General features: G+C 30.8%; 1 long non-coding RNA gene across 1 annotated transcript; it reads left to right on the forward strand.

Annotated features, from left to right (window-relative positions):
• The first annotated feature begins 11475 nt into the window (after window positions 1-11475).
• LOC132715705 (uncharacterized) lies at window positions 11476-16351 on the forward strand. The gene is made up of 3 exons (XR_009623716.1): window positions 11476-11611; window positions 15902-15940; window positions 16282-16351. It is a non-coding gene; the product is annotated as an uncharacterized LOC132715705 (long non-coding RNA).
• The last annotated feature ends 6931 nt before the right edge of the window (window positions 16352-23282 follow it).

Here is a 23282-nt window from a genome sequence, read left to right on the forward strand (position 1 = left end):
TAAATACTAGTATTTCTGTATTGATAAGATGTCGAGACATCTATAGTAAATCATATGTATAAAAGCATAGACTTCAGATTAAGGAATTTCTATCTTCTGTTATAACTTAATCTTAAGTGTTTTAAATGAAAGTTAATTGAAAGAGTCTCCACTGAGGTTTTCTTGACAAGAAGGAATTGGATTTTTTTACAAGATTTGTGTATCATTTGATACAAGACTTAAGTGTATCATTTGATACAAGACTTTCGTGTTGCTTCACATTCAAACTGGGCTAAAATTCGTTCAAGTACACTCTTAGAGTACTTTTTTATTTTTTTTTAAATTTTACTACTATTACAAATTTCATTATTATTATTTTTGTAGATTTTGACATTTTAAGTGCAACTAATTTTATACTGCAACAACATACCTGTTAATTAATCGAAACATTAATATTTTCACATTCTAATAATCCACTGTATTACTTTTGTTCCTTTCACATTAGACATCGTTCCATTTACTATATTTGTTCTGTTTTTCAGGAGATTGAATCGGGCAAAGAAGTGAAAGATTCAAGTTCCTACTTTGTAAGTTCTGTAATATATTTTTTTCTTAATGTGCATCTCATAATCTTTAATATCTAAGAAGATACTATATGCTGAATAATCGAAATGAATGAAATAATTTCTCACACTTTTCGTGGAAACACAATAGACACAGTTTCCAAATTAAATAACTATTCGGATCAATTCTTTAGAATGCTACAGATGGTAAAGAAGGCAGACTTACAAACTCGCGCTCTTCGTATTTTTATATGTAACTTACCTTTTCTCAAGGTACATCTCATAATCTTTATATTTTAAAAGTTACTATGTACAATGTACTGAAAAAATCGATATGAATTGAATCATTTCTCACATGTAACTATGTTTTTAAATGCATGAGATGTACCTTTCCTTTAGAGATGAGAACAGACAGATATATTTTCCAAATATGAACACTTCTTGGACCATTTATTTAGCATGTTAAAGGTGGTCACCTAAATCTTTTCTAATTATAAACATTTCCATTATAGATTATACTATTTAATAATTTATTTTAGTGCTTTACTTCTAAAAGCGAACATCCGAAATACACCGTAATTTACTTGGGTATCCATTTTCAGTTCAGGAGACAGAACTGTGTGTATATTTACACGTTTACGAAACGCAGTTTTGTGAAAAAAATCAATATATTTTTACACTTTTGAAATACGATTTCTATAATAAGGATAACTTTGATATGAAAATAAAGTGTTATAGCGTTATAACAAAAACATCAATCTCTGACAGGAACATGAAAAATATATGCTTTGTATCAATATAATAAAGCTCTTAAGTGATAGAATGAAATACACAGGTTGCAATTTTAACCTGTATTTAAAACTCATGCCATTTGACATTTTGGTTAAAGCAAACAGAGCCTTTTTCGTTAATTAAATGTGAAATATAACAGTTGATGATTAGAAAAATATAGTGTGTATAATAATACTTATTTTAAAGAGTGGTGATACTAACAATTTAAGTAATGTATAAATATCCCTGTATGGCAATGAATTTCTCGGATACAAAGACATAAAAAATAAATCTACATTACATTTCTACGTTATATAAATTACATGATATTTTTTGTTTGTTTGTCAGCTCCAGTTTGGTAAACGTTTGATTTTTTAAACTTACTCTGTAGTCCGTATCTTGGACTTACCAATATTGGGATCATTCGTAGAATAAAGGAAAATGTCCAAGCCCGGCTTGACCTACGATCTATGAGTTCAGAGACACACAGATTTGCCAGAAGTTTGACTTTCCCCATTTATATCTGAAGATGTATAGAGCTAAATCTATTGACATATATCTTAAAGCAGCGATCTCAGGTCATCATTGTTTTTTGTTTATAAACAATCTTGTCTGTTTTAATACAAAAATATTAAAATAAACAATTTAAACATGTTTCGACTGTATCTTTTTAGACTTCAATCATAAACAGTTCATATTACAATGTTTGTCAGTTACAACGGGAATAAATGAAAATCAATAATTTCCAGACTTGTTTTGTTACCGCATTGTTCTAGTTATTTTTCCTTCGCACGTATATCTACTATCTATATTCCTTTACTTGTTATTGCAGCAGGCGGAAGACAACATTCCAAATTATACCCTTGTAAGTCAATAATCCTACCATGCGCTACTTGAATATTTTCGAGAAGTACATTTGTTTTGATGTAAATTGGGGGGGGGGGGGTCAACCAAATTTCCAAATTTTAATGATACCACTCTGCTTTATTCCGTTTATAAATCATCTTAAAATACGTGTTGAATAGTGTTACCGTAGCATATTATTAATGATTCAGTTCTCGTTATTCGATATTAAAAAGTGAAATATTCAGTATTGACAATTTGGACATACTCCCGACAAGCATTGCTAAAATTCACCAAACTGATTCAGAAATTGAGCAAGGTAAAATTATGGCTTTTATAATATGCACTTCCTCATGCAAATATCTATCACTGTGAGATGGGTTTTTTATCTAATTTCGTCTATACTTTTCAAGTTACTCTCCGGGCAAGACTTATTAGATATTTATAAGGAGAATTATTGAAAGTTACAATTCTTTGACACTACCCTTAAACAAGTATTATTTTATGTAATAAAGAGAAATCATTAAAAGACTTAGTTATGTAAAATTATAATACTTTGTCAATGCACTTTCTCTCATAAGTTTCTATAAATATGTGAAGTTTCATTTCGATATCATTGATAGTTTAGAAGCTATACTCCGGACAAGCATTATTTAACATTTCTAGTATAATTAAAGGCCTCGGCATACGGCAGGATTTTTAAGTACAACACCAATCAGCTACAAAATCCTGAATTCGTACACATTTAAACGAGATTTATATGATAGGACATGTTATATATGGTAATTCTTGTTGCACAGAGCTCCAATGATGACAGGTGACAGATTTCCAAATTATACCTCCATAATGTGTTTAATCAAAGGAATTCCAGGACAATTAGGACTAAAATGTAAACATACGAGTAGTATTTAGATAGGTTTGAAAGAATTGAAAACACTTTTAGGGAGACCAAAAGTAGTTGTGGCATGTTCGAATCCCAAATAACTCAGAAAATTATTATAGACCACAAAATGGAGAAGTTTCCATCATTTCTCATGAAAACAAAGTAATTTTTCACCGTGAGACCAAAACATTTAAACAAGGTTTAGGGTGCTCACTAATTTTATTTATTTTTCAGTTACCTACGGCCTATCCCTCAATTTATCTTCTTCATTGGTCAATACTAACAATTATAACATATACACATTTCAGCAATAAGAGTGCGTTAATTGAACTAAATTGCGTAAGGGATCCATTTGGATGAAATCGATTTGGAGAGAAACCTGATGATTCATTGAATATAGAATTACGGTCTGAATACAATTGATGTATTGCTCTGACAAATATAAATCATTTAAGTCTTATAAAAATCTTAGGACCTTAAGAGAGATCATCAAAACAAAATTAAGCCAAGTCGAATTATTTTTTTTTTTTTTTTTTTTTTTTTTGGACAATGTATTTTTTGTTACTGATATCTTCACTGTGTTGAGTTGTAATCGAATTCTTGCAATGCTTTTCAAGTGATTCTTCTGGTTAAGCAATAAGCATTAGCAAGTATTATAAAGCCAGATAATTCAAGGACTAAGAAATTTAGAGTTATAATTCTTGACACCACACATTTTCAGTCTTGTCTTTACAACTGTGTATAGTTTCATTGCGATATAATTGTTAGTTTAGAAGATACAATGCACACATGCATTTTTAAATTACGGGTGATAATTCAAAAAATTATCAAGGTAAAAGTATGGGTCTTAGGCAACATTTCTGCTCAATGATTTATATCACAGTGTGATGTTCAAAAAAATTCTATCAATATTGTTCTAATTATTGCCCGGAACAGAATGAGGCGGACGGATAAAAGGACAGGCATGTTATTGTCTTTTGTATAGTAGACATATTTGCGTTTTTATACCAAAATGGTTTAAAACGATAATTTAAGATACATATCAAGTACAAGTTTATAAGTGTGAGCATTTTTGATTGAACTGTTTCATTACTTTTTATGTTCATTTTGAAAATGCAGGCAAACGGCACCAACTTAAGAAAATAGCCATGTATTTTTTGTAGCTTAAGTTATGCAACTATTGTTATAATGCAACAAGATACATGTTGATAAATCGAAACATTAACAATTTCACATTCTGATAATCCACTGAATTACTTTTGTTCCTTTCACATTAGACATCGTTCCATTTACTATATTTGTTCTGTTTTTCAGGAGGTTGAATCGGGCAAAGAAGTGAAAGATTCAAGTTCCTACTCCGTAAGTCCTGTAATATATTTTTTTTCTTAATGTGCATCTAATATTCTTTAATATCTAAGAAGATATTATATGCTGAATAATCGAAATGATTGGAATAATTTCTCACACTTTTCGTGGAAACACAATAGACACAGTTTTCAAATTAAATAACTATTCGGATCAATTCTTTAGAATGCTACAGATGGTAAGAAGGCAGACTAACAAGCTCGCGCTCTTCGTTTTTTTAATATGTAACTTACCTTTTCTCAAGGTACATCTCATAATCTTTATATCTAAAAAGTTACTATGTACAATAGAAAAATCGATATGAATTGAATGATTTCTCACATCTAACTATGTTTTTTTAATGCATGAGATGTACCTTTTCTTTGGAGATGAGAACAGAAAGATTTTCCAAATATGAAAACTACTTGGACCATTTATTAAGAATGTTAAAGGTGGTCAACTAAATTTTTCTAATTATAAACATTTCCATTAAAGATTATACTATTAAATAATCTATTTGAGTGTTTTACTTCTAAAAGCGAACATCCGAAATACACCGTAATTTACTTGGGTATCCATCTTTAGTTCAGGAGATCGAACTGTGTGTATATTTACACGTTTACGAAACGCAGTTTTGTGAAAATATCAATATATTTACACTTTTGAAAAACAATTAAGGATTTCTATAATAATGATAACTTTGATATGAAAATTAAGTGTTATAGCGTTATAACAATAACATCAATCTCTGACAGGAACATGAAAAATATAATAAAGCTCTTAAGTGATAGAATGAAATACACAGGTTGCAATTTTAAACTGGTATTTAAAATTCATGCTTTAGACCTTTTAACAATTCGATTTTTGCCTTAGCAACGTATGTTGCATTTCGCGAATGCGCATTCTGCGTAGGGCAAAAGCGCAATAAAGATAGCATACATTTAGCGCATTTAAAGTCTTTTAAAGGCGTGATTTCAAGTTATGACACCCAGAAAAAAAAACAACTTGGGATGAATTAAAGCGGTAAGTACTTAAAACGGGAATTGATGTTTATAACAGATATACAAAATTTGCGAGACATATAAATCAACGACCAAAAGTCCTATTTTCAATGTATCATTAGGTGACTTTTTCATCAGTAATTTTAATTAAAACGGCTGGGTGTTAAATATCACATTTTATTACCTATGTTTTACATAATATTACACAATTGGTATTCCTTTGAAAGTGCATTGGCAAAGCGGTAAGTGTCAAACAGATTGACACGTGACCGGTCGTTATTTGCCAGCTACTTAACAATATCATTCAACCGGGTCGTTTTAGTACCATGACATAGTTAATTAAAATTATAAAAATGATTAATCGTTATTTAAGTAATTTTTATTTATACCAATCTTATCAATGTTTATTGATTTTGTGAAGTTACATTTTTGTGACGTGCATTTCCATGCGTTATAAGGAACCGGACAAAATGTGTGTTAATCGTTCCATCACCCATCTTAACTTCACAAGAGTTTCAAAAATTATTTAAATATATATGTGACTTAAAACAATTTTGTTTGTCATCTAGGTCAAGTCGGATAAAGGATAAAATTAGCTAAACTGAAAACTGAAAATGCATTATATAACGTGTTCCGACTTTTTTTTTCAGAATGATATTTAACCTCGATTTTAAATGTTAATAAAATTTATATAAAAATGTTATATATAATAAAAATCTCTTATAATATATATTTCCACATATTTTTACAACAATTATCTCAATGTCAGGTCAGTGATCGCCAGGGGAATTCTTAAACAATATTCTTTTCCACGTCTTTTTGGGCCAATCTTTGCCACAAACCTATGAAGGCATCTTTTGTGTTTCTGTTAAACGCTATTTTATATGATTTTCTATTTTTTACCTTAAGAAAACTCGGAATTGTCTATGAATTTATTATTGAATTTATTTTTATGTAGGGCATGACTCTTTTTTGCCCTACGCAAATTGCGCATGCGTGAAAAATACTACTTCCGGTCATTTTTAATTGCAACGGACCGCTTGATGATTAGAAAAATAAAGTGTGTTTAATAATACTTCTATTAAAGAGTCGTGATAATAGCGATTGAAGCTATATATAAATGACCCTGTATAGCAATGAATTTCTCGGATACAAAGACGTAAACAAGAAAAACTACTTTACATTTCAACGTTATATAAACTACATGATATTATTTGTTTGTTAAAATTGTTTAGGTCAGCTCCAGTTTGGTAAACGTTTTAATTTTTTACTTACTCTGTAGTCCGTATCCTGGACTTACCAATACTGGGTTCATTTGTAGATTCAAGGAAATTGTCCAAGCCTGGCTTGACCTAAGATCTGTGAGTTCAGAGTCACACATATTTGCCATAAGTCTGACTTTCCCCAATTATATCTGGCTACGCCTCGGGTAACAGTATTTTTACGATGGATGATATTTTTACTGTTACCCACAAACCTATGTGTAATTTACTTTATTACACCAACAAATACTGTGATGATCTGAATTTGTAACTAAATCTTACTGTAACAAAAATAAACCAAGAGTAGCAATAACTAAACTGTCCTTACCTTGCAAGTTTTAAGTGTACCTATGTAACAGTACAACATTCTTAAGCACAGGGTACACTTGTATTAACAGTAAGAATAACTCCCAGAGGCCTATGGGAAATTAACATAACGAAAAAAGTGAGGGGTAATTAAATATTATATTCGTGTTGATTCAATACTAAATTCATTGAACTCGTTAAGTGAAACTATATTATGCCTGCCAGAGGTTTCCATAATATGATTTTATTCAACTCGTTCAATAAATTCAGTATTAAACCTACGCTTATTAAAAATCCTCTATATATCTAAAAGAATTATTTTTCATTTACAGATCTTGCCTATTATGGCCCTCTTCTTAATTATATTTCAATTAGTCAAATATTGAATGTAGACATTTGCAATCGTATGGCTTGATATGAAATTAAAAAGTATAAAAAAACTAGATTACTTTACCTTGTTCTACCTTCATACAAAACATCAAACCATTTATACATATTACTTTGACTTTTTCTGTATCTTTTAAGATTTAATCACATCATAATCAAATATTTTCAGAGGTTTGTGTGACTATATAATACTTGTTTTGTATTTAACAAAAGTATAGCATTTATCGTTTGTGTGTTTTGCAGAATGTGGAATCAGTCAAAACCCAAAATCCAAGCAACATCATGGTAGGTTATATGACATACCTTCGCTTCTTGAATTGCTTTGAAAGGGAAGTCAACCAAATTCTAATGATGTTTCATGGCTTCAGTCATTTTCTATCTTCAAACAAATACGAGTTGATTATTTTTTCCGTAGCATATAATAAATGATATAGTTCTACCAATAGTGAAATATTGTAATTAACATGGTTCTTTATATTTAGTGTCTGAAATAAAACGTTTGTTCATATCAATGTTTTAATTTCAGTACAATCCCTACTTAAGACTACCCTCTATTAAGACCATCCCTATTTCAAAAGAACGAAAGTTTCTGTTTCTGGTCACAAGAAAACAAGGTAACAAGAACACGCACCGGCGTAGTTTCCGTTTACCACACCTTTAGCTACTCACCAAAAATAATTCACTTGCATGATTGCCATTCTATGCCTTTATTCAATCAACATCAGCGGACTTTTTTTTAAATGATTATATAAAAAATAACTTACCAGGTTAATCTAATTTTAATTGGGTTGTTTGAGGGTTACACATTTTTATGGAAGTAAAAATTATTGATAAGACTACATGTTTATTGAACATGCTTTTTTTAAACACAAATAAATTTTACTGAGGGGATTCCAATTTGCATAGGAATGAGTAACATTGAAAGTTAAGCTGCTACCTTACCAACTTCAAATTTTCAAGTCAACTTTTAATAGAGATTTTGCTACGACCAAATACTAATACAGACCAATTTCTGGCTGTTGTCTTTACCAGAAGTAGCATTTACTATAACTATTTTAGTAATCTTACTTCTAGCGTATGACTTGACAAGAAAAAAACTTTTAACAATATTAAAACCAAAGTTGTATGTACCCTTTCGTACATAGCTTTTTATTTAAACATAGTGTATAGATATATTTTCCTATTTTTACCCTTTTTTCAAGAATAATATTCAAATGAGTCCAAAGGTATGTATGTTGATTATCAATTTATGTATACCTTGTTTATTTTATCTCTAAGGTAGCCATCACTTACAAAACTTTATAAAATGTCTGTTTCTAAGCAAGTCTCAGTAACAGCTATTGAAAGTATGTATACACAGATTTAAGAGCTGTCACTAATTTAGTAAAATGCAAAAAAGGGTTCGCTGAAGACCTTAACCAACGTCAGCTTACATATGTTTGATAATAAAAGCTATGACTCAAAATATCTCCCAATGGAGGTAAACAGAGATGCTAGGATACACTGAATATTTATTTCAACATTAAAATTAGACAAATTCACAAGTTTTTGGTTATAGAACGGAATTATCGATAGTAAACTTTCAAAAGGTCCGTGGTTATACACTTAGTCAAAAATTTGGTTTCAACCACCCAGTTTAGTCCTTTAAGGAAAAAAGGCGCAAACTTACTGTTCAGTTCTCTTTATTCATGTTGCCAAAAATGAAGTCCATGTATCGCATTCTAATACTGATTACTGAATGTAAAAAATACTTTATCAGTTCATGAAGGCACAGAAAAATCTAATTTAGCAACAGGAGTGGGAAACATTCCCTTATGTTAATTCAACAACTTTAGTTTTCATTATCAGTATAAACATTGTTATATTATAATATTATATTTAATCCAATTTTGCATTACTTGAATATATTGTGCTAGAATACGATTTAACAAAATCGGAGGATATTCAAAGTCAACCGTAATGCAGTTGATGTATGTGAAGTATATTTTTGTATTCATTATTTTTGTACAATAAGAGTTGCTTTTCTCGAATGTTCGTCTATTTCCGTGATAATGCCATAAATAGGAAGTTGCAAAATCGTTTTTCAAATGATTGTAAACGGAAAGTGTTGTGTTGTCAATCCGAGAGCGTTAACTGATGCAGTTACATTCTCAACGTCATTATGCACGGAATAAAACGTGTTGTGTACGTTCTTTCGTTTACATGTCTACATGTCGCAAATTTAAAGTTAATAATTTCTAAATACTGTTTGCAATTTATCTAAGTTGCATTTTAACAGCTTCAATTTTATCAAATCGAGATAAGCAAAACGCTTAAAACCAGTGCAGTATAGACAATTATGCAAAACATCGGGTTCATGAACAAAAAATTAGTAAACACAAAATTAATAGCTCTGTCAGTCAGTCCGTCCGTACGTAAGTACGAACGTATATCCCGAATTCGTGTCCGGCCAATAACTTCGTTATTTGAAGTCGGGTTTTACAACTATTTCATAGAAATGATCTACATATTGATACGACGTGTCGCGCGCAACATTTGAGTCGCTACCTTGAAGGTCAAGGTCACAGCATAACCTTGCAGCAAAATCGTGTCATGCCCCTAACTTCGTTATTTGAAGACGGATTTTACAACTATTTCACTGAAATGAGCACGATATTGAGACGACGTGTCGCGCGAAACATTTGGGTCGCTGCCTTCAAGGTCAAGGTCACAGCATGACCTTGCAGCAATGTCGTGTCCGGCCCATAACTTCATTATTTGAAGTCGGATTTTACAATAATTTCACAGAAATTATTACCATATTGAGACGACGTGTTGCGCGCAATATTTTGGTTGTTTTTACGACGAGTCGCGCGAAACCTTGAAGGTCAATGTCACAGCATGACCTTAAAGCAAAATCGTGTTCAGCCCATAACTTCGTTATTTAAAGTCTGATTTTACAACAATTTCACAGAAATGATAACCATATTGAGACGACGTGTTGCGCGCAATATTTTGGTTGTTTTTACACTTTGAACTTTGTCCTTGACATAAATCTGACAGTACAAGAGATATACCTTCCTGTGTCCAAACTCTATTCGGGGAGCATCACCCGGTGCAACCGGCTTTTGTTTTCAACATGAAAGATTATAAATGAAACTGAACTAAACATCTCAAATATGAAACATGACCTGTGATTTATGTGACCACTTCGTACTAGGTCTTCACATTTAACAAGATTTAAATATTTATTTCATCTGTGTTTTCAGGAGGAGATACCATATCGTCGTTCGACGTTTAACTCTGTAAGTAATAAATAATTTTTCTAACGATGCATCCCAAAAGCTTCAATGAAGGTAACAAATAATGAAACAATATGCGATAGTTCGATCCGGATTGTTGTTCTAAGAACAATGACAGAAATTTGCAAAAGCAAACATTTGACACGTAAGTCAAATATCACTGTACGTATAAGTTCTCGTATACGTTTTTTATGGAAATGTCTCAAGTAAAGTGAATAAAACAACAACCAGATATTAAAAGTTCTATTTTCAAAGGAAAGATAATTCTAAAAATAATGAATCTCATTATATATGATGCAGGTGATGGTATCTGAAGTTCGAAGTTAATCTTTTTTACAAGTTAAAAATTTTAAGTAATCGGCAATCTTATCGCTGACGAACCAGTGAGTAAACTTCGTATATTCGAGATATAATACAGTTACGAAATCCTGAATGAAAATAAATTTCATATCAACATCTCATTATCAAATGATCCAGTAAATAAATCGTAAATTATTGGTAGAAGGATATTCCAAATATCAAATTGAAACGACATTATTAAATCAAACTTGTGTATATCAGACACAACTTGTTTTAAAATATACATTGTAAAATATAGAAGGCCATTTTGGTTTATGACATAACATTACTTCAAGTAGATGTTATTGATATTGAAGTACTATTATTTCATTTTCTTTTTTATTTCGTTCATATACAATGCTAGTGTTTGTATTTTATGTAAACAGTTCCACTTTTAACCTCTTCTTATAGTTTTGATCGGTTGATACAGAAGTTACCTATATTTTTACATTAGCAAGTATATTTTAACATCTTCTTTTCAACATGTTACAGCATAAATGAAACACACAAAAAATATTCAGATATGAAACATGATCTATGATTTGTGTGACCACATCGTACTAGATCTTTAATTTTAACAATATTTTAAGATTTATTATATCTGTGTTTTCAGAACTCGAAAAAATCTCGTTCAGCTAGGATAAAAACCAAAGTAAGTAATATGAAATATCTTTCTAAAGATGCTTCTCAAAATCTTCAATTGAGGTATCAAATTATGAGACAATTGACGATATCTCGTTCCAGGATTTTATGTAAGAAACAAGCTTATTGAGAGTTATAACACTCTTGTTACATTTCTTGTCAAAAGACATTCGTGTTAAATTAATAATTTTAGATATATTCTAAGAATATTTCTTACTTTGAAGGCGAAAGGTTCTTAAAACTCCTGGCACAGGTACATAATGATGATGATGTTACATGAGGTACATATATTTGCATTTTTATGGAATTTGTAATATAGAAATGAAAAAGTATAGTAACAAATAATAGCAAGATAAGAGAAGATAATTCTCAAAATATGGATACTTATGAATCTCACTATATATGATGTGGGCGATGATGATATTTCAATTTTGAAGTTAATTTGTTTAAAGGTTTAAAATTTTATGTTAAATAATCGAAAATCTGAACGCCGACGTCCACATGAATGAACTCCGTATAGTCAATATATAATATTGTTACATAGCATCTTAACAAATAGTATTGAAATTTTAAAACGGATAATAACATATGCCAGGTATTTTTTCTTGCATATTCTACAATATTCCATTATATTTTAAATTCTGTATCTTTGTTTTCAAGGGAAATTAATATCATTACAGCGGTAACTATTTTCTTACAACAGCGTATGAAATTGCAACTTCATTCATAACGGTAAAATGACGTCATCTTAAGCGTGTCATTGTACAGCACGCGACTCATCTGGCACCCCCATGCCAGATGAAATTTCCGGCATGGGTAAAACACACGGAAACGCCAGTCTGCTATGCAAGAAACAGCAATAAAACCTTACAGATAATCACATAAAAAGTAAATTCACTAATATGTAAACTGAGTTACGAAATGATAATGTTTATCTTAGTATTACAAAAGTTTGTTTTTTTAAGTTCAACAAATTCTACAAGATATCTGAAAATGAAAATGAATGTCATTTGGTTAGTTTTGTTATTTAAAGCGATATTTTTATTTAAATGTAGTTTAATGTGAGATAAAATGCATGAATAGAAAATATATGATTCATATATGAATATTTCATCGGTGATTCATGATTAAGGCAATTCTATTTCACAAAAATTCGAGAACAATTAAAATTACTTGAAATTAATAATTTCTTTTGATACAAATGGATAAATAATATTACTTGCATATTAATTATAGAATATGGTAGTTAAAACGTACTTATTATAGTTCGACTTTGATTCAAACTGGTTGCTTAGATTTAACAATATTTGGCACAATCGACGAACAATTTCACCAGTTCTGCTGTTAGACTTAGTTGTTAACTTAGAAGTATGGCGTCTATGATAATTTGTGAAAATGTCATACTACAAATGTGACACATAGTTACGAATCTGTACTTTTGTATGTTTATCTGGAATGTATAAATCCTGTGGAAAAAAATGTTGTTGATACCAACTTCTCGTAATAAAGATATTCAGTTAAACAAAACGTAAATTATTATAAACGACTTTATCAAATCAAACTTGTGTAGATGTTTTACACAACTTATTTTCAAATATACAGTGCATTTTATGGAAATTAAAATCTTTATTTGGAAAGAATAGTAAGTTATACAAGAGCCATGTCAACATGGCCATCCCCTGCCGAATGTGTTTGCTCATTGGAAGAATGTATATGTAGTAGAGCAGAATAACTCCATTTTAAGGTCTTTTGGTAATGAAAACTGATGGCTATAGTGATTACAGATTTGAAACCTATGTGAATACTGATGGCTGAAAATAACAAAGGGCAATTACTGAAAAATAATGCAGGGTGGGTTATCATTCTTGTGTGCTGCATCCCTCCTCAGTAAAATCTATCCACCTATGAAGTTTCAAGTTGATACCTCAAATACTTTTAAGAAAAAAATTGAATTGAAAAATTAAGTATGAAAAATAACAAAGGGCAATAACTCAAAAATTATATAAGGTAGAGTTATCATTCTTGTGCACTGCAAACCTCCTGAGTTAGATCTATGCACCTATGAAGTTTCATATTGATATCTCAAAGGCCTTTTGAGTTATGCTCTGGACAAAAATTAATTTTGAAAAATAACAAAGGGCAATAACTAAACAATTATGCAGGGTAGAGTTATCGTTCGTGAGCACTGCACTCCTCCTCAATGAGATCCATCCAGCTATGAAGTTTCAAGTTAATACCTCAAATACTTTTTGAGATAAGCTCCGGACAAAATATTATGAAAAAGAACAAAGAGGAATAACTCAAAAATTGTATAGGGAAGAGTTATCATTCTTGCGCACAGCATTCCTCCTTAATAATATCTATCCACCTATTACATTTAATGTTGACATCACAAACACTTTTGAGTTATGCTCCACTCGGGTGAAAAATTAGGTATGAAAAATAACAAAGGGCAATAACTCAAAAATTATGAAAGGTAGAGTTATCATTCTTGTGCACTGCACACCTCCTGAGTGAGATCTATGCACCTATGAAGTTTCATGTTGATATCACAAAGGCTTTTTGAGTTATGCTCTGGACAAAAATTAATTTTGAAAAATAACAATGGGCAATAACTAAAAAAATATGCAGGGTAGAGTTATCATTCTTGTGCACTGCACTCCTCCTCAATGAGATCCATCCAGCTATGAAGTTTCAAGTTGATACCTCAAATACTTTTTGAGATAAGCTCAGGACAAAATAGCATGAAAAAGAACAAAGGGCAATAACTCAAAAATTGTATAGGGAAGAGTTATCATTCTTGCGCACAGCATTCCTCCTCAATAAGATCTATCCACCTATGACATTTCATGTTGATATCTCAAACACTTTTTGAGTTATGCTCCACTCAGGTGAAAAACTAAGTATGAAAAATAATAAAGGGCAATAACTCAAAAATTATGAAAGGTAGAGTTATTATTCTTGTGCACTGCACACCTCCTGAGTGAGATCTATGCACCTATGAAGTTTCATGTTGATATCTCATAGGCTTTTTGAGTTATGCTCTGGACAAAAATCAATTTTGAAAAATAACAAAGGGCAATAACTAAAAAATTATGCAGGGTAGAGTTATCATTCTTGTGCACTGCACTCCTCCTCAATGAGATCCATCCAGCTATGAAGTTTCAAGTTGATACCTCAAATACTTTTTGAGATAAGCTCAGGACAAAATAGCATGAAAAAGAACAAAGGGCAATAACTCAAAAAATGTACAGGGAAGAGTTATCATTCTTGCGCACAGCATTCCTCCTCAATAAGATCTATCCACCTATGACATTTCATGTTGATATCTCAAACACTTTTTGAGTTATGCTCCACTCAGGTGAAAATTAAGTATGAAAAATAACAAAGGGCAATAACTCAAAAATTATGAAATGTAGAGTTATCATTCTTGTGCACTGCACACCTCCTGAGTGAGATCTATGTACCTATGAAGTTTCATGTTGATATCTCATAGGCTTTTTGAGTTATGCTCTGGACAAACATCAATTTTGAAAAATAACAAAGGGCAATAACTCAAAAATTATGCAGGGTAGAGTTATCATTCTTATGCACTGTACTCCTCCTCAATGAGGTCTATCCACCTATGAAGTTTCAAGTTGATAACTCAAATACATTTAGAGATATGCTCCGGACAAAAATGTCGGACGGAAGGACAGACGGAAGGACGGAAGGTCGGACGGAAGTTCTAACAGGAGAGTAATAATGTGGCTACTCTATTGTTCTCCCTATTGTTCTTTTTAGCCACACAAAAGAAAATAGCCACATAAAAGCATTACGGAATGAATGACATCAAAGAGAAAGAACAGTTACCAATTGTCCCTCTAGCCACATAATTACTGTCCTGTGAGTGCGGACGGACGGACGGACGGACGGAGACTATTACTATATCCCCCGCCGCCTTTTCGGCGGGGGATAATAATGGAATAACATTATTTCCAGTAGATGTTTTTTAATATTAAAGTACTATTGTTTCATTTCCATTTAATATTGTTGTTATACAATGATAGTGTTTGTATTATGTGTTAACAGTTCCATCTTTAACCTCTTCTTAGCATTGATTGGGGGATACAGAAGTGACTTAATTCCTTTTTGTACTATCTTACAATCCATTGACAAGTTCATTTTTACATCTTTTCTTCAATATGTAACAGCATAAATGTGAAGAAAAGAAAAACATGATCTGTGATTTGTGTGACCACATCGTTCTAGGTTTTCACTTTTAACAATTTTTTAGGATTTATTTCATCTGTGTTTTCAGGATGAGGAACCATCTCGTTCAGAATCGAGGAGCCAATGTGTAAGTAATATAAAGTATCTCAAAATCTGCAGCTAAGGTACCAAATATTGAGACAGTAGACGAAACATCTTTCCATGATTGTATTAAAGAGATCAATGAAAGAAACAAGCTAGGCAAAACATAGACACGCAAGTTAAATATCGCTATAAAATTTCTCGTATCTGAGGACGTCATCTAAATCACTTTTCAACTCTCTCCAGTTATTTGGTCTAAGACAAATAACGAGTCTGTACATTTTTGCATCTTTTTTTCTAAATGTAACAGCACGAATGAAGCGAGAAAAAACGATCTGTGATTTGTGTGACCACAAAATTTAAGATTCATTTCATCTGTGATTTCAGGAAGAGAAACCATCTCGTTCGAGGCACCAATATGTAAGTAATATAATACAAAATTTAATATACAACCCAAAAGCTTAAAGACAATTGACGATAGATCGTTCAAGGCACGTAGGTCTAAGATTAATGTAAAAAAATAAGCAAAAATTAGACACACATGTCAAATATCGCTGTAAAAGTTCTCGTAAACGCAAACGTTTATGTTAATCTACTGACAGCTGTCTTTTGGTATGTTTTATGAGATGAGGTCTTTCGTACCAAATCAGAAAAAAAGACTAAAGGGTTATTCAGACAATTTGAACATGTTTCATAAAAATGTTTAACGCTAGTCAGAAAATATAATGGTTAAATTTATATTTTTAAATATAATTTAAGTAAAACTATTACTGAAAGGGGGAAATAATTAAAACTGCTGAAACGAGTTCATAATGTGAATGATGGTGATGTTAAGGTACATTTATTTGTTAGATAATAATCAAAATTAAAACACTGATGAATCTCATTAAATATGATGCGGGTGATGATATTTGAAGTTTGAAGTAAATTTGTTTAGAAGTTAAAACTTTAATGCTTAATAATAACCGGAAATATAGACGCCGACGCCCAAGTCAGTAAACTCCGTATAATCAAGACATAATACAGTTACAGAGCATCCAAAATACTGTCACATAAACGGAAAATTTAATATTATGGAAACTGAGTCTTGTAATAATAATTTATATCTAAGTATTGCAAAAAGTTTCTAACAGTTTTACAAATTCTACAAAATATCTAAAATCGAGAATGAATGTCGTTTCGTTATTTTTGTGTTGTTTTTTTTAACGATTTTTTTTGCATGTTGTTTAAAGTGAGAAAAATGCCTGAATACAGATATGAATATTTTTATCAGTGATTCACGATTAAAGCAATATCTACTTATGATGAAATTCGTAAACAATTGAGATAACCCCGAATCATATAAAATGCAGAATAACCAATGTAGCTGATACTGTGATCAGTTGTTGGTCAGCAATTTCGCTTGTTAGTTTGGTTTTAAATGGACTTGATCTGTCCTCGATAGTTTTTTAGACGATTGCTGCCAGCAAGGTTATCGTCCATTGCTCAAAAATCAAGATCAGTCACAAGATCTAGATCAAATACACTGGCTTATTGATGTTGTAAAAATTCTCATGTACGCATTCTGCTTCTTTTGATTTTGCTCCTTGCGGCTGTGTTTAAATATGTTGCAGTGAATGATTAAGTAATGTAAACATGAATTAAAAACCATGCTTAAAACAATCATCATTGTCTATAATCTACATTTTGATTCAAGAAACAAATGGAGAGAGAGGAGAGTGAAGAGATATTATTCAAACAATTTTGATTGTCTTGTTGTGGTCAAATGTCACAAACTGAACATGTTGTAGGAATGGGTAAATCCTGGTGGAATGTATAAACACTTCATATTAAATTTTATTCAGTATCATAAGTGGTAAAATATGGATAGATAGGTGTTCCTAGTGTATACCATATACACAACTTATTTTCAAATATTCAGTATGTAATATGGAAGTTTAAGTCTATTATCGGAAAAAGTGATTGTCTAATGACATTATATCATTATTATGCTATTAAGTACCATTAATTCATTTTCTATTGCATTGTCTTTATTTACAATTATAGTGTTTTTATCATGTGTAAACACATCTTTCTGTCGGTGTGACGTAAAACCTAATCAAACAAACAAACAAATAAACACATCTTTATAGCTTTGACTAACAACAGATATATTTGGCTATTTCCTTTTTTTTAATCAAAATGCACGATTTTAAGGTTCTATATCAATCACAATTGTTACCAGAATATAGCGGTGTGTTGACTTTAGTAGTTGTTGCTGTCTTAAATTTGTGTTTCTATTTTCTATAATATAAAATGTTCACCGCTCTAACAGATTGTAAATTCATGTTATAATAGTCCAAAAATAACAACATTAAGACTATGTCTTAATTGTCTCTAATTGGCAACTGGTTCAACGTGCATGGTGTTTCAATGTTTAACATAATTTTGATAAATATACGCTATATATAATCCCAGAGTAATGTTAAAAAGATGAAATAATTTTCCTAGTTCTATCCTTTCACAACGAACAAAAATTAGTGAACCTTTTATTTCATTTCCTCTTTTAGTATAAACATATACACAGATGCAAACAAAAATATGTACTTGGTTACACGGAAATAATGTATACTTTTGTAAAAAAAAAAAATTGGCATATTTGGTATTAATTTGTAGAAATGTATTGACTAAACAACAGTTCACAAGTCATCTAATTGAATTTTGATTATCATTAGAACTTGGACTACGTACAAACAGAGATGTTTGTCTGGTCGATATTCAAGCTACATATGCTTTGCATATATACGCAAGTCTGTTTCACACTATATTCTTATTCCAAGCAAGCTTACAACTTAGACATATTTAAGCCAGAGCACTGATGCTAGTTAGGACCGAGTAATATATTTCTGTTATACATCATTTGTGAAAATAATTTCATTTATTACATGCTTTTCGGTGGTTTATAGAAATATATCGGTGAAATAAAACTGGTAATTTCACTGTTTGAAACAGTGAAATTACCACTTTGATAATTTCACTGTTTTGAATTTAAGCCCCTTACGTTGTTTCAGTGAAATACCAGCGTGCACAGTACTGGGTACCAACTTAATGACGTGACGTCGTAAATGACGTCACGTTGTATTATTATTTGGCGCGCTTTTCATTCAGTTTTAGGTTAAATGTCTTTTTAAAACGTTTCTTTGCATATAATAAAAAAGAAAATTTGTTTAGTTTAGTGTAAGATTGAAATATATTTCACCTTGTGAACACCAAAAGTTCATATTTCACTCGTGGCTGCGCCACTCGTGAAATATACCTTTTGGTGCTCACTCGGTGAAATATATTCCGATCTTACACTGAACTAAACAAATATCCTTTTTTTATTTCATGTTTCAATTTTGTTATCTTTTAAATAAAAAGAAATTTTAAATATAAGTATTTCTTAGCGTAACATATCAACGTAACAGATTAAACACTTATGTATTTTAAACAATACTAAATCCTTTAGTAACAAAAGAAATGTAAAAAAGTAAAAAAAAACTATTTACCTGCACTAGTTGCAAATCATGTAAGAATCATTTATGGTAGCAACAAATGAAAGCAAATGTCGTTTGAGTGAAACGACACAAATATACCAACGAATGGAAATGCAGAATATTTTTCATTGAAAATTAAAAAGTGTAATCAAATTAAAATGTTATCACAGAAGAAACTTACTTTTACTTTATTCTAATTGATATACAAGATTATCAAAAATGATTGCATAATGAAGTTCGTAAAAGTATTTCAAAATCACATTTCTTGAAAAGTTAGATTACAAATATCTATTTTCGTTTTCTCAAATTTCTATACAATTAAATGTAATGTTCACATGTTTGAAACAAAATATTAAATTTTACAAACGAATTGTGCGCGACGAACTCTCATTTTTTTTAGCTCGACTTTTTTTTTTTTGAAAAAAAAAGTAGAGGTATTGTTATAGTCAGGTCGGCGTTGCCGTTGCCGTTGCCGTTGCCGTTGCCATTGCCGTTGCCGTTGCCGTTGCCGTCCGAAAACTTGTACCTGGATCATAATTTTTTTATTTCTTGGTGTATTGTCTTCATACTTGGCCACAACAACCCTTGGGACAAGACCTTTCAGTAGACCACACTAACCTTGACCTTCATCCATAAATGACCTTGACCTTCAAGGTTAAAAGTCCAATTTTTGCTTGTTCATGCTGTTATTGGCTGTAACTTTGTTATTTTTGAATGGATTGTCTTCAAACTTGAACATGATAATCTTTAAGGATATCCCTTAAAAATAACCAGTCAGACCTTGACCTTCACTCATCAATGACCTTGACTTTGAAGGTCAAATTATTGAAATTTTAATTTTTTTGGCTATTATTGGCTGTAACTTTGTTATTTTTGAATGGATTGTCTTCAAACTTGAACATAATAATCTTCAAAGATAACTGTTAAAAATATACCGAAAGACCTTGACCTTCACTCATTAATGACATTGTCTTTGAAGGTCAAATTATTGAAATTTTCATTGTTTTGGCAGTAACTGACTGTAACTTTGCTATTTATATAAATGTGTGTGTGTATATATATATATATATATATATATATATATATATATATATATATATATATATATATATATATATTTATACGTCCACAACAGTTAGGCGCAGGAAAATAGTGCATTTTTACCCATTAGGGAGAATCACAGCATTAAGGCGCACGCTACCTAATGTTAATTGATTAATTACAGGTAATTTAACGAGTCAAATCTAATTTTTATTACAGAAATTGATTGTCTGTGCATAATTTTGTCAAACTAAAAAAGAAAATCCAAGATTAATTCATATCTTCTATTTTTCACGAATTTTCAAAGATCGAGATTATATGTGTAGTTCTAAACTACCCATTACGGCGAATTTTGATATTTTGTCGATTTTTTATAATTTACCCCAAATATATATCGCAAATGACCTATTTACAGGAAACATATTTTTGTTTAGTTTATACCTGTGAATTTTTTTGCAAACATTTTCTTTTTTAAGAAAGATATTAAACACATATATTTTTGGCCTGTCTAAAACTTTCAAAAACGATAATTAGAACGGAAGTTGAACTCCGAAGCAACAACATCAATACCGCAGTTAATGTTAGTTATAAATAGAAAAATTCTTATGAACAGACTTAGGGGTAAAAATGATTAAAAAGCGGGAAATTTGTATTCTTTTTGATAAGTGTTTATATAGGCAAGCAGGTCATTTTTAACACATTTACGCTGAAATACCGACCTCACCTAGACAAAAAAAAACAACAATATTCTGATGAACGCATTTTGAAATGACCTTTTCTTTTTATTTTCATTCATTTTGATATAGAAATATAAGAAAATAATAAAATAAGTTAAAAGTGTAAAAAGCTTAACGTTATTGACGAATAAAGTGTTTTATTTAAGTATTTTAAATTGTTATGAAATACTTTTTTGGATAGTAATATATGTGCAAGTTATTAATTGGATATACGGCGATGTATATATGAGAAAAATCATATCCGAGGCGAGTACACATATAATCCTATATACTCTGTATATCATGATGAAAGCCTGATTTTAACTAATATAGCAAGAATGTAATTCTGTTAATGTTTTGATTTTTTTTTAAGTCAATTGAAAACAAATGCAAATAATGTTTATTTGAGACGGTGTTCATCGCATTAGCATAGAAATGATCATATTAATGAAATTAATGGAGCGTATAGAATCACGGCATTTCTTAAAGTAACTTTAAATTGGTTTTATACTTTCCAGTTAAAATGGTTGAAGAACACTTCAGATGTCTCCAATATATACGGGCAGCTTTACCACAGAGACGACCCGAAACCAAGTTGGCTAGCTTCCTAACGTGGAAGAATCCAAAGTCCCTAACGGGATTCGAACTTTAATCGGTGATGGCCAAGTGTTTGAAGTCAGCTTCCCTAACCAGACGACCACAAACGCCGCTCTTGCAAAATAAAATCAATGTGCATATTTTATTGCCATACATTTCTTCACTAATGAATTAAATTTTATAAAGATCTTTTATATCACTTACCCCTAAAGAAGAAATTCGCATTTGTTTCGCGCACATACGTAAAATGTGCAACATGTATATCTGTGATAAAAAAGTTAAGTTTGAAAAGTTCACATTGAAGTGTCAAAAGATAAATTCTTGATAAATGGGAACATTTAAGATGAATGAAAAAAAAACATCGCCGATGTCCAGAACTTTTTATTCATTTAACCAAAACTAACAGTAGACTTACGGATAAATTGATTTTGAAACGCTTAAAGGGATACTCAGGCAAATTAATGTAAAAAAATATCAAAATGATATATGAACTAAAATCACGCTAAAATGACATTTTATAGAAAGTCCGAGCATGTATTTTTGTATAAATTCTATATATTATTGGTTTGAAGCGTAAATATATCTACATATGTTGAACGAACTTTAGACACCGACAAAATCACCGAATAGTTTTAAAACTAGTCATATGACTTGAACAAAAATAACAGATATTGTGAATATTGTATGATTGAAACAAGTCTAACACATTCATTTGACATGATCTTAAACGTTTCCAGAGTTCACTATGACAACTTTTGTGAAATCCTAACGCTCTAACCTGACCCGCGTGGGTCAGGTTAGAAAACTACCGTTTTATTCTTTATAATGAGAAAAGGTTTGTTCCTGTGACTGCCAAGTGTATTCAGTTTGAGGACACTTCCATAATAATGAATGAAAAAATTTAAAACGACGAAATGAAAATTTTGCCTGTGTCTCCCACAATTTACACACAGTCTAAAAGTCATTGTATAAATGACATGTGTACAACATATATTAATCAATCCGTATTCTCCTGAAATGGCTTCGGTTATTTTAAATGAAGAAGAGAATTAAGGAAACGCAATTCTGGTCCTTTCATGGTCTGGGTATAAAAGGAACATTGTATAAACAATAACTGAACAGTCATTTTAGTAATTCTAAAACAAATTCATTGCAGCGAGATTTATTTGAATAAAAGTATGAACAGATAGCCGTTTGGTTTACATGCTGTCCATTAAAAACATTAATGATTCAACGTCATCCACAGTATGAAATGAGCAACGACATTCGCCAATAGACAATAGAGACCCTTTTGTTTTGTATGCACTTATTCAAAGATATTTTTATAAAAATTAATGAGAATATGCTGACATATTCCGATTCATGGGAGTGTATTTTTTATACATTACACTGAATATTTGACAGCACAACTCGATCATCCCTTGTTTATAAGTTATATAAAATAATTTAAAATAGTGTACCAATTATGAATTTTGACTTCTCGACTAAATTGTAGTCACCTTTTTTTATTCAAACAAAT

The sequence above is a fragment of the Ruditapes philippinarum genome, unplaced genomic scaffold, assembly GCF_026571515.1.
Source record: "Ruditapes philippinarum isolate M1 unplaced genomic scaffold, ASM2657151v2 ctg719_1_1_1_1, whole genome shotgun sequence".
Classification (NCBI taxonomy): Eukaryota; Metazoa; Mollusca; class Bivalvia; order Venerida; family Veneridae; genus Ruditapes; species Ruditapes philippinarum.